The sequence below is a fragment of the Rhynchophorus ferrugineus genome, unplaced genomic scaffold (assembly GCF_030347505.1).
Source record: "Rhynchophorus ferrugineus isolate W39M unplaced genomic scaffold, kcgeb_rfMv2 rfM2, whole genome shotgun sequence".
NCBI classification, from domain to species: Eukaryota; Metazoa; Arthropoda; class Insecta; order Coleoptera; family Curculionidae; genus Rhynchophorus; species Rhynchophorus ferrugineus.
This window is the reverse complement of record NW_027472581.1, coordinates 3,066,003-3,080,714: the sequence shown is the minus strand read 5'-3', so window position 1 is coordinate 3,080,714 and position 14,712 is coordinate 3,066,003. Positions and strand designations below refer to the sequence as shown.

General features: G+C 31.9%; 1 protein-coding gene across 1 annotated transcript in view; it reads left to right on the top strand.

The window, feature by feature from the left end:
- Positions 1-14,712, top strand: part of Octbeta2R (Octopamine beta2 receptor) — a 179,456-nt gene that overhangs the window by 76,238 nt on the left and 88,506 nt on the right. Inside the window, exon 2 of the transcript XR_013004235.1 lies at positions 7-71. The gene's annotated coding sequence lies outside the window, so the exon portion shown is untranslated. The remainder of the gene's footprint in view (positions 1-6; positions 72-14,712) is intronic.

Sequence of the window (14,712 nt, the reverse complement as noted above, 5' to 3'; positions counted from 1 at the left end):
TTTCAGGTGGAAAGTTGAAAATTGGATGATTAAAAATTGGAAAGACAATTGGTGGTTTACGTAGATTATAGGTGAGTATTGACATCATAATTTATTTTAAAGTTTTCTACGTGGAAAAGTACGTAAAGTTGTTTTAGCTTGATGATAATTGTTGTTAATTGTTGATTATATATTTAAAATTATTAAAGCTAAACGTTTATATAGTTTCTTTTCGTTGCATTTATTTATAAAACATTAGAAAGAGTATGTACATAATATTCGTTGTAATAACTAAAGAAAAATAATGTATCTACTACACGTAATTTATATTCTACTATATACACACAATTTAGATTAATACCTACCTAAACATATTTTTCTATTTACAATATTATTTTAAGTACTACCAAATGATCGATTCCGAGTAATTTTTGTAATTTAATTTTTTGTATATGTTACGAAATTTTATTATTATTTTTGTATTGTTTGGGCTCGGCACCGACTTCAAACTGATCAATTGGTTGTAGTTAAAATAATATTGTAAATAGACAAATACATTATTTATAGTTTGTATGTGTATAGGAAATAGTATACAATTCGATGCGAAATCAGGGGCCAGACTACATATCTTCTGTGACGGTTTCAACTTAAATTTTAATTATTTTTAAAACTTTAAAACGAAATGATCATTCTGTCAACAATAAAGTGTAAACAAATATTATTTTAGCCAAATTCTGGGTGCATAGCTAAAATCACTGAAGTATTTTCTTAATAGATAAATAATGTATTCCAGGAAGGAGTAGTGCTGTGTGTAATGGTAGAATATTACAGGCCCATAGAGTATTCTAGATATAAATGTAGCCCCATTGAAAAAATAGAGATCATTAAAAATAGTGTGCTTCCATGATAACGAGTCCTCAAGTGAATGTTGATGTTAGGATTTTCAAAGGAAATAATTGTCGTCCATAAAACAATTTTGAATCATTTATATAAGGCGACATACTAATCTAAATTTGATACTTGGATTCAACAGGAATTAAACATGAAAAATATACGTGACTGAATATCCATCCATTGATACGGAACAAGAATGAGGCGTTTTTGAAAGCTATTATTTATAATGGTCACATACCACAATAACGTTTAAAAAATTACAAAGACTTGGGGTCCGCTATCTAGTCGAGGTGATCTTGGTTGGAAAATTTCAACCAACCTAAAACTGAAAAAGCTACTGCTGCTTCCATTTGGAATGGAAGCCGCGACCTCCGCGTATGAGCATAACGTTCTAATCGGTACACTACACAGATAGTAACCTGTTTTCTTTCTACGACGTCTCATATGGCAAACTGAATGGTTTTTACACTAAATTACTTCCGAGTTTTCGTCACATCAGCTTACCAATAATATTATCAACAAATATCTAGTTATTTTATTACTAGCGACCGCCCCGGCTTCGCACGGGTGCATTGCTGATACTAAATTAAATACACTACAGAAAAAATATGAACGTTGTATATAAAAACATAGCGGCCCGCCCCGACTTTGCACGGGCATAAAATATATATGCCTATGTCACTCAATGAAAACATGATTAAAATCGATCCAGTATTTTTGGTTCATTCATTACTGCCCTTGGCCTGCACGCATTAAATTTGGAGTAAAACAATTCCTCTTCCCCTATACTTACTATGAAGATTTCCTGCTATCTTTGGAATATCTAAATTCATACAATTTTTATTACATTACACATTTTTAAACGCAAATTTTAAATTTGTAATATCTCCGAAAATATTTGTTTAATTTACATGCTGTAAGGAACCATATTGATCTATATTAATTGCACACTGTATTTAAGGTACTTAATTCGATAAGGATTAATGCCGTATTGCTTAAAATAGCTTCGTAAATAAGCCATTTTCTCACGTAAAAAGTAAACAATAAAAATGGTTAATGTGGGTTATCACTAAAAGATAAACATATACCATCGCGGACTTTTTTGTAGACCTTTTTATGGTGTACAATACTGTAGTACATTAATTTGATCTAACTCGTAGGGTTAGGCAGCGTTTTTGCTAATTGCTAAATAAGCCTAAAAAATAGGTTAACTTACGACATCACGTTAGAAACCTCTAAAATTAGCAATGTTGCCTTAGTATATTATGCATGTATTATACATATAAACCTTCCTCTTGAATCACTCTATCTATTGAAAAAAACCGCATCAAAATCCGTTGCGTAGTTTTAAAGATTTAAGCGCACATAGGGATATAGGGACAGAAAAGGCGACTTTGTTTTATACTATGTAGTGATTATGATTCATGATTAGGTTCCAATGGGACTACTTCGGATGTGTGCTCTTTCGAATAAAAAGAGAATTTGAAAATCGGTCCATAATTGATGGAGAAATCAGCGAACATACATTAAATATATATATATATATATATATATATATATATATATATATATATATATATATATCGGTCGGTAAAAAAAAATTATTAAAAATTTTGTTAAAAAAAAATTAGTAATTTACTTGTAAAGTTAAAATCCGCTTGTTATCATATTGATTAACAGTGTACGTCATCCGATAAACCATTATTACTCCCTGAACTGCATAAATTATCTCGTAATGTTTAAAACAACATAAAAGATCCCGTAAACGAGCATTTGATAAAAATTGCCCATAAATTCGCACATCGAATTGCGCTAGATAGAACTCATTTCCTGTCGGTGTCACCAGCTCTCATCCTGACGATCCGGGACAAAATATATCGTGACGCGATTTAGCTCAAAAAGCGATCCTCCTATCCTAGAAGCTTCCAGCTGTCGAATATAAATCATTGGCGGCATTTTTGCGCCTTTTCGTATATAAATCATAACACATTGTTTTTTCTGCTGGTTTGGTCTGATACCCTTGGATGGTATTAAATTAACTTTCGTTTTTCGTAACATCTATTACTTTTTAAGAAAAATAAAAGAACAATTGCGCTATTAATATGTGTTTGTTAGCTTTATTAAATATAATTTTGGTTTAACGATTTAATTATCTATATTTGGAGCAATCGTGTAAATTTAAGTTTACATTAATTGTAGAATTCTTTCGGTTGTATATTTAGCGGGTTTAATTTATTAGACCTTAAACTTATGTTCCTAATATTTATGACAATATATTACACTACTATGTTTTAGTGGTTTGATTCTTTTGAGCCTGTGCCCTGATCTAGTGTTATACAGGAGTTGTACTACTTCGATATTGACATGAAAATGAAGTCTCTCCTCATATTTCTCTGCATATGTCTTGATTTTCTGAGTGACAGTTGGTATCTGAAGATCTCGGTGTAAGTAATCGGTACTATAGTATCTGGCCGCACCTACAATACCTCTCAGGACTTCGTTCTGAAAAACTAGTATTTATATTAGTTTTCGCGGAACATCCCATTATTGGAATTCCGTATGTCCATATAGGATCCACTACTTGCTTGTATAATATCAGTTCATTACATACTGAAAATTGTGATTTTTTATATTTCCAATTAACCAATACGTTTTCTTGTAGTACATGACCTATAACCCAACGGAAAACTTGCCGAAACTCGCCAATAAATATCTCTGATCAAAATACATGCAAGTCTATTGCCCACTATTATGTTTCCTAGACCTCAATACATTTTATAATAGCTCGTTGTAGGAAAATATCTATACGTGCTTCTCTATTATAGTTCCTTTCTATATACAAAAAAATATTTTCTAATTTTTACTGAAATGAAAATAGAACATATATTTTACAAGACGTTCATTATTGTTGAAGGAAACTGTTTAAGGACTTTAAGAATATTATAAATAAATTTCATGCCGATGAGTTAGTAATAGTAATAAACCTTGAAATATTAGTTTCAAAATAACCATGTCCAGCAAACTTTTATTATTTTCGAAGTAGTTACAAACTAATACAAAGGACATAAAATACGTGTGATATTTCCATAGCACATATTGAATAGAAGAATGCTATAGAACTCCAAACGAAATTATAAGTTACCTAAAGTTTAGAAACTGTACAATGTATAACGCTATGCAAATTACACTTGATGCAAGTTTTATGAAAGAGTTAGCGAAATAATAGAGGGTACAGGATCAAAAAGGGATCCCTTTATGTTATTACCTTTCTCATATTCAATAAAAGCGAACAATATGCGGTTTTTTATTCCTGTAATCGATATAACGTTTCACAAAAATATTATCTTTGACATTATATTTATGGCTATATTTTTTCCTTTACGTATTTTCGGGTAAATTGTGATGATTCATATAATAATTCAACATGATGAAATATAATGATTCATGGAATAATAAGTGTTAAATTATTCATACCTTTATTTATAATATTTTATTAAAAATTAGTTTTCTTATGACAAAAGTTATTGTATAGTGTTGTTGTTTAAAACTAGGGCTACCAGTAATATCCAAAGTATTTATAAATCTCAAGTTGTTAAAAAGGTTAAAACCAATCATAATTGTTGGGATGTGGAGAGAAAACAAGATTGTAAATTACATAAAATTTATTTTCTCTCTTCATTGTATAAATTAGTATCCAAAAACAAGTTGTTTATTAAAATATAATATTAGTCAGTACCTTATATTGAAAAGAATTATGAATTAGATGGAAACGATGAACTTACTAAATCGTATGCCTGGTTTTGGATAGTGCTGACATATAAGAATTCTATTGTTTTTGGTTCTTGGTTAACTCCCGATACTTCTTTTGTTTTTCGACATTCTACTGCTTTTGATCTTCTAGTTCAATTTCTTTAGTAATTATTTCTTGTCAAATCTTCACTAGTCCTTTTGTCTTTTCTTTCTTGTCAACACTTGTGAGTATTTAGTAATTCTGCTATATTTTATTATCATGTCTCTTAACAATTATTTTCTCAATGCTTTCTATAATGTTGCTTCTCGTTGTTCATGTACAGTTTCCTTATCGCTAAAGCTCCTCCCTCGATTTTCTGGTGGTGGTGGACAAGCCTGGTCCAAGAAACCCTTTCCTGAACCCCAATTCGTTCATAATATGGTGGTGGGAAATACCCTTCCAGCTAGGAACTTCTTAGGCATATAGAACGCGCGCCTTTCGAACTTTTAAGGCGCCATAATGACCTCTACCAAGTCTAACCTCTGACACTTTTCGGCTAGCTTCGGTACTTGAAACTTCCTTATCTGAAGCACTAGACCACGAGCCGATGGGATATTCTTTTGGTCGGGCACGTGTGTTCTATTCACTCGGTGCCCTTCTAGGTCGGCATAACTTCACCAGACATTCGATACAATGCGAATATGTTATGTTATCTCAAGTCATAATTCTTTTCCAATGGCACAAATATCACTAAAAACAGTTAAATGGTCTAACAAATAACTACTATATTGATTAAAACTAATATACAATAAACTATACAAAATAAAAAATTATTACAATTTTGTTAAACTTAAATTTAAACGACTCTCTTAAATATAAATAGTTAAAATTTCGTCCATTAGGTTCAAAGAATAATAATAATAGTAATACTAATCAGAATTGCTAGTCACAAATCACCACAATTTTGTAAATACAAAACAGATGTAAATGTGATTACGTCCCAACAATAATACTTGCACATCAGTTCGGTTTTATAAACTAGTAACAAAAAATAGTCCAGATTCATAGCATCACATATATTATTGAACAAGATCATGGATATGGACTCATATATAAACTCCATAAAATATAGCCGAAGCACTACGCTCAACTCTTAAACTCCTATATCTCCAGGATCTTTGGAGTTACGCTTCAAGTCATTTTAGATCCTGTTTTATCGTAATCCTGTTATATAACATAATCTATAAGTACTTTTGTATTTGTCAATAGCGACCTATATATAAGATACGTGTAGTAGATAGGTTGAAAAAGGTTTTTGATTATTTGAATTTAGTTATTATAACGATTGTTATGTACATATTTTATTTTAAAACGTTTATTTTCTGTAAAAAATCAAAGATTGATTATTTTACAATTTATAATTGGTGAGTTCCTAATTTATTTTTTGAATTTATTTTCCTCTATTTATGTTATTTAATAGTACAATGGGTAGGCCAAGTAAAAGTGCAGCCCGTATGAGGAAAAATAGGAATAAAGATGCAATGATTGCCCCGGGACCCGCTACCTAGCTTAATTGATTGGCGAATATTCTATCTAAACAACAACAAAAAGTTATTGTCTCTGACGGGAATTAAACCCGCGACCTCCTTTTGAGTGCTAAACGCTTTAACCATTACACCATATAAGCAGATTTGTGCAATATTTCTATTAGGCCTTTTATATGATAGTTAGCGCTTGAAAAGCAAACTAAACGGCTTTTGCACTGATCGACTTCCGATTTTCCGTCACATCAGCTCAGCAATAATATTGTAATACACAAATATCTGATTATTTTAGATAAAAAATATGTGAATACTTTATACGTGCGTTTGAAATTTGAGCATTTCCCTCGATTTAACCCCCCGCCCTTGTCCCATTAGATCCTGATTTGGTTCCAGTGGGACAACCTTGGAAGTACACTCTTGCAAATAAAAAGAGAATTTTGAAAATCGACCCACAGTTGACGGAGTAATCGGCGAACGCACATTAAAACAAAAAACAAATATACAGCCGAACATAGAACCTCCTCCTTTTTCGAAGTCGGTTAACAAGTAGACCCACACGAAGAATAAAATTACGAAAATGACCAAATAAAAGTGCATATTGAGTTCATCTAATAACCAAACCATTTATATACCAATTAATATGAGTAATACTATTATTCCATATATTAGCAGTACAACGTATATTGAAATGAATATTTTTGTAGTAACACCGTCATAGATTTATATTATTTTACCTTGCAAGAGCTACTGAATAAAGACCCAATCTAAACTCAAAAATAATTAGCAGTAGCGTCAAATATGGCCTATAAAATGATTAGCGACCGACAAGCAATAGGGAACATCCAAAACATCAAAAACTCTGCTTCAAAGATATGATCTGAAGTCATGATGAAAATTAAAGATTTATTTTGAAATCCCGAAACGCAGAAGGTCATGTTATCAGCTGGCGAATCCGGCCGATCGACTCCAATTCAAATCATTTTGATCTGTGTGTTTGGTGGGACCAATGTGGCATGGGGCAACTCTTGGAACCTGTTGAAATAGTTAATAGTGATCGCTACCAACAACAAATGATTCAACAAGTACCTGGATACGACATATTATGATACCGGACACTCCAGACGTGCTCCGTCCGACTGTCAACTTTTCCCTTCAATTTTGGTTAGTTTTTCTCGGTTAGCATACATAAATTGTCCGAAAGATAAGCAAGATGTATAGGATCAAATGGCCAGTACTATGAATATATTTTTTCGATTTTCTTAAAAATTATGTATTTTTTTCCGCAAAGAAGTATTTTTCGATACAGCTGCTGAATCGTAAGAATATGAAACTGAACTTTCCTGTGTGCCAACAGTCATGCATTTAATGCTACTGTGCGGAAACTTCAAAAAGTCTCTGACTTGTCAAACTGCCTTGGTATTACTTTGTATACTTTGAATGCTTTTTACGACCGCTTTAATTATTAATGTTATTCAAATAAATCTCTTGACTCATACATCGAACACATGTTCTTATTCCCCAACGCAGCTGCGACACCAGACTAGTCAAACATAAAAGATTGATTTATAAAACAAGGAAGGAAAAGAGGAATACTGAAAAAACGCCAACATGGACGAGACATGTCGGCGAGGGATAGTTTCGGGCCATATTTTTTTCAACAAAATCTCCGGCGACTTAAAAAACGCAAAAGGATATGAAAATTTATAAGAATGAGAATGATATGGGTTTTAGCGGGCGCAATTTATGGGAAAAATATAAAACGATGAACAAGTTTTATTTAGGTTTCGGCGGAGATAATATTTTAGGCTTGAACGAATTCGAAGAACGGGACGGTATTATTTATTATCCACTGGCAAATGTAAATGATGATGTTAAGATGAATGACTATAGATATAATTGAAAAAATGCGAAATCGGAAAAAAAATTAAGGCCCCGAAGCATATGAATGATGGATAATAGACGCTTTTTTTGGAAATATTATCTTTCTCACATTTTCACAGGCTTTAGTTTAAAAAAATACAGAATGACAATGTTGACGAATTACGTATAGAGCACCTGATGACTCATTCGCTAGTCGATGCGGACATGGTATCGAGACCCAGCGATGAGAATGCTGAGATGTATACTCTTTGAGATACAAAGGATATCCGGAGAAGACTGAGGAGTAACGTTCATACAACTTCTTAGAGTCTCTCGAAGAGTATCTTTTTAACGTAATTGATTATAATAATTATAATAATCGTTGTTACACCTTGTATATTGTCAATAATGTGACCATTATAAGGTCTTGTTACATATTTTAAATTTATTTACTAATCTTCTTACAAGAAATATTTCTTGTATTAGATTTAATGATAATGATAAGTTAACCAAACAGCCCTATATTCGGCGTTATATGATTAAAAAAACTATTTTACTATTTTTTCATTACTAGTATTATTTTGTCAATTAATTACTATAAGATTAACTTTAAACCTGGTAGGTTAAAATATAAAACAATTTAACATCCTAAATAAATAGAAAAAGAGATCAAAATAAATGATATAACAACTGCTTACACAATAAATGGCACAATAATTAAAGCAAAAGCGTACATGGAACTAAAATTATACTTCAAATATAACAGGGAACGGTGACTATTACGATAGATACTTCTAGTGTCAGATAATATTGAAGTTCTACGGTACTGACCGTTAAAATACTGACAGTTAAAAGTATGAGTTATTAAATATGCTGGCAAATTTCCGTACAGATGAATAATAGTATCGACAAATAAATTTCTCAACAAATACTGTTAATGGATAGTATTTATAATATTAATAAAAGACTGTGACAATATTAATTAATAGCAATGACCAAAAAATCAGGATAGTTAACAACAATATTAATCCATAGTAGTCAGTAAGATTAACGGACAATGATAATAAAACTGACAATAACGATAACTGATAGCAATCATAAACTATGCTAGGATGAAGTGTGACACGTGGAAAGGAAAATAAAGCACGACGTACCAGCTTATATCATAACATTATCAATAATGGACGTGCAATGAGACCAAGAGCAACAAACGCACGAGATCCTGTGATTGGGGTTAGAACTACCCGCTAGAATAATGATAAAATCTTATATCCTATAAATATATTTAAATAATTATATAAGAACTTCTAAATATTTAAATAAATAAGTAGATTTGTTGGTATTGTGCTCTCCTAACTCCGACTATGATAAAAGTGTAATGCTCACAAGGAAAAGACCAGAACCAAACACTTTAAATACGCTGTCACCAAGAGCCGATAGGAACCACTTTTTGGTAGTAATTATGCATACTTCAGATTTTAAATAAACCATAATTACAAAGAAACAGATAAGGAGATAATAGCGATACTTGATAGCAATGATAAACTGTGCTTGGATGAAGTATGACAAATGTACACGGTATGAAGGGTAGGTAACGCACAATGTACCAGTTTATATCCTAGGACTGACAATAATGGACGTGCAATGAGGTCAAGAGAGGCAACGCGCGAGATCCTGCCACTAAGGTTAGTAGGCCTAACTAGGATTAAGCTAAAAACCCAAACAAATAAATAGGAAATACTCTGCTACTACTGTGCGCACACTTTTCTAGCTTCAGCCATGACGAACCCACAATACATACAAAAGACATATCCAAAGGCCACACGCCAGATACGCTGCCACCAGGAACCAGCAGAAACCACTTTCGATGGCCTTTATTTATGCTTCTACAGATCTTAACTACAGATCAGTAGTTCTGGCCACTTTAGCGTTTATTTCTAGTTTGTAAAATTTATATTTACAGTTGCAACCATAAAAATATTATATTTGATTAAACATAATTTAAGCTGAATAGATAATAATAAATAGATAATAATAAATATAAAATAAAAGAATATAACAAATTCAGATTAAATAAATAATAAATGAGAATTAGAAGGAGAAAATTGGAATACGCTGTAAATAAGATCACAATTTCAAGAAACCCGTCGGTCGGTTGGACGGCACAAAACACAGTAAAACAGACTGAATACGAAAAATAATGACTCTGAGCGTCGCGTCTTCAGTAATGAACTTTCTTAGTTTTAGCGTCGTTTGGACATTATTGGATATTACATCAGGCAAATTCAGCCTCGAAGGAATTATTTCTGTTGGCAATGGCGACAGTTTCTCTTGACAGTTTCCTGGCACTCTTGACACAATAACTCACAAACTTATAAGTATATTATCATGAAAGTTAGTATTTTGGTACGTACGCTAGTTAGTTAGTACTAACTGAAAAGAGCGGTAAATGCAACAAAACTAGCACCATCTATGTAGTAGTTCATGTGTTATAAACCATCAGATGCACAATATCTACAATATCGTTCTCTACTCAGAGGCCGAACTCTGGAAAATGTTCTTCAAGAAACACTGAAACACCAAATGACATGACGCTGAAATAATAATGCTTATTACCATTTGTAATTTGATCTTAGTATTTTTTGGGTAATAGAACCATTTCGTAAATCTCTTTTCCAAATATAAACAGATATATATCGTAAAATTAAGCCACATTATTATGCATAAAAAAGAATAAATATACATCATTCAACTTTCTATTACAATCAACTAAGTTTTTGTTTTGTGACCTACACGCGTTTCTGTTACGGATATATTTATTGTCGCCAATGATTTACTGCTATATATTTGGAGTAGCTTTTTAATGTTGATATAACTTTTCTTCGTTTTCGTTCTACTAAAGCATATGCTTGGCCTATTTCTCGATTTGCGACCTAGTTTTCTATTTTCGGACTCTGTTTTTATTTGATTTATTTGAAATTGATTCGACTAAAATTACCTTCTTCTAGCTTTTGGAATAATAATTTGTCCTTGGCGGTTTTTATAGTTTAAATTTATTGTGACCTATTATATTTTAATTATAGTTATTCTTTTATTAAAAACATAATTATGTTAGGTGCTTGCATATATTCTGAAAATGATGTATTGGAGAATATTCGAAATATCAATATAAACTATTAATTAGCAATCTAATCTAACTATTAAATTTGATAGTTTTGGCAATACTCATCATAAAAGAACAATTTTTTATTTAGTATTATTGAGTTATTCAATGTAAATTGGACGAAGTCATGAAATATTCAAGATTGCATTTTTGCTATACATTACTTTTATTGTCGAGGCCCATAAGGCATTCTTCCAATGTAGCTCCTCTATAAATGGTAAAGAAATGTACCGATATCATCTCAATGATAAAGAAAGGCCTTGATGGCTAGAAAATTTCGAACTTCTAAAATTTGCAAAACTAGTGGACGAAGCTCTATTTCAAACTCCTAAAAAACGTTCATACAGCTTGGTAGTAGATAATTTTACTATTTACAGCAGTTTATATGTGAAGAAATTATCTTACAAAAAATAAAAATCATCTTGCAATGTCGATTTAAGAGCCAATTGTAGTAATCACTTACCTTTTACATATGGATATATGTATACATAAAATGAAATATAATTTTTATTATTTGGTAACACTTCCTCTTGTTATAATAATACTTTTAAAATCTCTATGAGGTACCAACAAATAACTTCCTTATTTAAAGGCAAATGATAAATTTAAGTACAGTTCAGCGAAAGTTATGGCGTATTAACGCCTTATTGGCCATAAAATATTAGATAGTTGAATTTAAGGTGTAATAAAATTATTTTCGATAGAGTTCGTACAGATTCTCCAAAGAATGGTAAAATTTAAATAGAGATTATTTTAACCGATTGAAAGCGGAAGATATCATTATGAACCAAATCATAGTACAAGCATTGAGTTTTTTTAAGTTAAATTGTCTTTTAAAATATTAACGGTACTTGATTGATAGAAAATAAATTTTAGTTTAAATTTAATTAATGAACTCTATTAACGACCCAGAAAAAGGTTTACAATAAGAAATTTACCAAACAAAACGCCAATTTTTATATTCTCTTCTGCTTTACCCAGGATTATTTTATCAAAGCATATGCAGAACTGGTCATAACTGAATCATAATAAGGTTAGAGCGACCCATGTAGCCACTCCCAAAACAAATTTATTCTAAATTTCTTAATTTGGAGGCCCTTAAGAACTTTTATCAACTCAGACGTGTCATTTCGTGGATTGGGTATCTAGAAGAATATAATTTATGTAATATGGAAGAAGAAAGATAGTATAAACTATCTTATTCAATGGTATTTTCATTGTTTTAAATAAATTTCCTGTTACTTCAGTGAGCAGAAATGCAAAAAACTCATATTAATCTTTAAGTCACACCTGATTAAGAGCTTTTCTGAGTTTATTTCTTTTCATTTCATCTCTTCTTTTTCATTTTTGATTCAACAATTCAATACATCAAGCGTTTTTGACCTTGTTTGCTGCTTTCTTTCTTTAGGTTTATATGTTTTCAACTTAAACAGTATTTTGTAAAATTTTCATCATAAATAAACAGAAATAAATCGATTTCCAGTTTTTGTATTATTATTATTATTATTGCCTCTTTGTATCTAAGTAAGGCCTTCTTCAAATTTTGGTTGTTGGTAGTAGTTTATACTACCGTTCACTATCATCTGCCATAAAGGCCATTGTGTCATCTCCCAATAATTTATTGTTTATTTTATTTTCTTCCTGTGAATCCCGGTGAATCGTAGTAAGGGTGAAATCACTACTATTCACTTTCATTTTTGATTTTGGATGACTAAATGACAGTAAGATATTGATGTAAATACACTTGATTCAAGTTGGTGTTCAATTCAAGTACTATCCCTCATTGATCTGATATTTTTAGTCCAATATACATTTCCAAATACACTCATAAATATTTTACAAACAACTAATATGTCGATCCCCTGTAACAGTGAAACTATTGATGACGGTGACAGTGATGTTTTGTATGGGAAACAAAAATTTTGTTTTAATTATTTTATTCGGAATTATTCCATATATTCTTACAATACAGACCTTCCCTCGTCCTCCACAAATATTCGAGAACCAAAATAATCCAAATACATCCATCCCTTCCCGATTCTTAGCAAGACTAATAAACAGCAGTTCATTTTTGTAATATATATAAACATTTGCGAGAAAATTACACTAATCTCTATAGTCTTTTCTCATATTTTGGGTAACTAAATGATGGAAATATTCTTATAAATGCACCTGACTTAACTCAAGTTAACCTCGGACCATCCCTCCATAAATTTAGTAATTTCATAGAAATTAGCCTCAACATTCTTTATCATTCGCGTCACGAACGTAAATGATTATTTAATACGGCCAAATACGCTCGATAATGAAACTTCGATAAGAGACCAATAAATCTAACATAAAAGATATATTTTACTGGTATTCGTGCAAAATCACGGTCGGCTATGAATTTTATAATAAGGAAAATGTCATCTGACGCTTTAACACACGAACTTTTATTCGACGCCTCGGGGGGGATAGAGAGGGAGAGAGCGGCGCCGAAAGAAAAAACGATTTTCCCTTTGCGGGTTCCATTGGATTCGGGACGGGACAGAAAGATAGGTAAAATATTATATAGCCTGACTTGCCGCGATTCGGCGAGATAGCCGGGATTCAGGGGCGTGGAAAATGGAAAAATTATTCCCGAGAATAATGGAGAATGTGAGAAATTGCTATTACACAGTTTCATCAAATTAATGTAGTTACTATTGTTTCGTTAATCGTGTTGTGTAACTGACAAATGTAAAGGTGGAAGCACCTTTTATATACACGGAACCAGAAAAATGAGTGTGAAAATAGTGTTTTACCGAGAGTTTAATGCTATTGGGGCCGTGCAATTAACATAAATGTAATACTACCGTACGACGCTTACTGATGATCTATATTGCCAAATTCCATAGCTTCTGATAACTGTCTGATCTGATTTAAGCTTTACCAAATGTACTGGAAAGTCATCAAAGGTCATCAAAGGAAAAAAATCTAAAAAATGTTCAAGGAAATCGAGAAATGTATTTATTCAAACTATCGCTCTTTGATTTTATACACATTGCCGATCTTTCAGACAATTTATGGATTCTATCCCAAAAAAACTGTTTGTCTTTTGAGCAAAACCATTGATCGAGCGATTTTCTAACTTCTTCGAAATTGGCGAAGTGTCGCTCTATAAACACGTGTCTGATTCATATGGAAAATTGATAATTGAAAGGGGTTTGGAGAGTACGGCGGGTGCAATAATATAATAAGTCCCATTCAAGCTTTCAATGTTTGATTTTAACTGCACTTTACCATATCGGGCCCATTCTGGACGGTTTTTGATTAATACATGGTTCAAATTGATCATTTGTTCACAGTATCCATTACTATTAACTATTTCGTCAGCTTCCAACAGTTCGTAATGCACGCAATTGCCATTCTGGTCTCACCCAACACAGAGCATTGTCTTGTAACCAAAGCCATGGGGTCGATCGCCAGATGATAACCATGATTTTTTACGCTTTTTACGCCCGTCGCCTGCAAAGCCAAGTCGCGTTGGTCGCAAGAGTCAAAACTAATTGCTAATGACA